The following is a 2,508-nucleotide window of genomic DNA, read 5'->3' as shown; positions in this document are numbered from 1 at the left end:
ACTTATTCATCCTCAGGGTACATGCTGTTTTTTATTCACAGGGATAGTTTTACACTAATCCTGCCACTCTGTTTCCTTGGACTCCGTGGCGACCAGCTGGTTCCATGTGCAGGCAGCTGTTTGAGGCTGTGGAACAGCTAATTGGCCAGCAGTGGGAATGAACCTGTGACCTCCACCTCACAGACTGAGTGCTCAGTCCTCAACTGCGGGTGGTGGGCTCGAGTCACTCAAGAGCTGGGCAGTCAGTGCTCTGGCACTATTAGTTGCGAAAAGTCATGTAGCAACATGTCTTCACTAACCTCAATTTTTTAATCCACAAAATGGGAATGATCATTGCTCTCTCGTGGTGTTTTTAAGAGGATTAAACAAGCCAAAGCACATGTTTACCTCAGTAACTAAATAAATGCTTTTTGGCACCCTCAAAAAAAAAAAATAATGTGGTGCCTTTTCTTCGGATGTAATTCTTAGGCGTGCCCACCTGGGCCAGGAAGCCAAACAGCTGGCCACACTCTGGCATTAGGCAGTGGTCGACAGAAAAGCCTCCTTCACATCATTGTGTGTGAATACAGAATTTAAAGTAATCAGAAAATATCTGTCTCCTATCGCACCCCAGAGAATCCTGAGAATGTCTGCACTTGGTAAATCTTCTGTCTGACTTCTAGTTTGAGTCCAAGTTTAAACCTATCTCTTTATTTCTGGTCTAGTAGCCTATGTCTGCTAACGTGCTAAAGCGTTCTTCCCTTTGAATGATGTATTTGCCTATTGTATTATGCCATTGTTGGACACCTGAAATATAACCATATTCTTTTACCAACTGGTGGATAGCCTGGCCTTCATTCTCAATTTCTTTAATCATGTTAAAGTTTTTCTTACTATGATACGTTTCACAAGACTTTCAGAGAATGCTAAGAACTTTCTCTGCAGAGATAAAAATAAGGACACTGAGTCATTTCCTTTGTTGCTCTTTGAAATCCCATATAAAGTTATCTACCAAGTATACCTTGCCTGGTCTAGTAAGTATGCTTGCTTAACATGAGTTAATGCTGGTGACATTAGTCATTGTTAATTGCTCAAGAGTTGAGATCAGGTAGGCAATCACTGAGTTCATCTGTAAAAAAAAAAAAAATGACTCCAGTCATATTACGGAATAAAAGGCTCTATGGCTACCAAATGAGTATTTCATAGTAGCATACACTGACAGAAAACTCTGAAAATGCAGAGGCAAGGCAGTTTGGGGTTCTTAATTGTGTTGACTTTCTGCTACAATTGGTCATTGTTTTTCCATTTATGAGTTTCTTTCTTCTTTTTCTTCTTTTTTTCCTTCCAATCTTTTAATAGAGTCTGTCCTATTCTGAATTCTCTGCCTGTCTGATTTTTAAATAGAATTTGTGGTTTGAATTAAACCTTAGTTTTTGGAAGTTGACTTTATTTGAAAGAGATTTTCTTACAAGTTTTTCCTACACTGGCATTCATTTAGTTAGAAAAGAGAAAAAGACCTGCACAGAGAAATTGCAGGTAAGTACCTCTTTTAGGATAACCCTCTTTTTGTCTCTTGGGGAACTCTGGCTAGGGCTGTGCTTTCTGGAGGAAGCAAGACTCTAGAAGCAGGTTTTCATAACTTCAGCCATTAAGCAATTATTCCTTAACCTACAGGGCATCTGACCTTCCAATTTTGTACTTTGTCAACTGCAGGGAGAACCCGCTGAAATATGTCGAGTTATCATGACAGACAGGGCCATGTGGAAAGTGCTGGAAAATTCCTCCTTAGACTATAATTGCCTTGATGGGCAGAAATTCTGCCTTCTATTCAACTATGGAGTGTGTATGGCCCGTAGTGCTTGAGGCAGTGCTCAGGATTTATTGTCCAAGGCTTCAGAGCAAGATTAAAATGGGGCATTGAAATTACTCTACTTGCCTGAGCAACCAATTCTATTTTATTTCATTTTATTTATAGGGTCATGTTCCTTAATCCCTGAGTATATAATGTATACACAGGTTGATAATATTTTTATCAGAAATATTTTTATCAGAAAGGGGTGTGTTTTGTTTGTGGTCATGCAGATGAGATTGCCTAATAGATGCATTGCTTCCTTCTAATTGAGCATTTGGCACCGTGGAGAGCGTTCGAGCAGAGAAGCCAGCAAGCCTCTGCGGCATAAGGCTCCAGATTCAAGCTCTGGAGCCAAACTGCTTGGGTTTGAGTCCTGCTCCATAATTTCTTAACATCTCTATGCCTCAGCTTTCTTATGCATTAAAATTGTACCTAACTCATCAGGTTGCTAATACATACACATGTAAAGGTGCATCACACACAGTAAGGCTATATAACTCTTAGTTGTGATTATTATTTAACCTTTTCATTGTCATTAAAAATCTGGGAATTTGTGCCATTGAGTCTGGTTCTCCATAACCAAAAAGTTGGCTGAAAATTTAGCAAATTCTCCCTTTTCTTCTTGCTCTTCCATTCCCTTCCTCTCCCTCTGTTTCTTCCTGTTTCCTTTTCTCTTT

Source organism: Lynx rufus, unplaced genomic scaffold (genome assembly GCF_022079265.1).
Source record: "Lynx rufus isolate CCGP_SWC_20201006 ecotype Redwood Valley unplaced genomic scaffold, mLynRuf1.p SCAF_3, whole genome shotgun sequence".
Classification (NCBI taxonomy): domain Eukaryota; kingdom Metazoa; phylum Chordata; class Mammalia; order Carnivora; family Felidae; genus Lynx; species Lynx rufus.
This window is presented reverse-complemented; position numbering follows the sequence as displayed.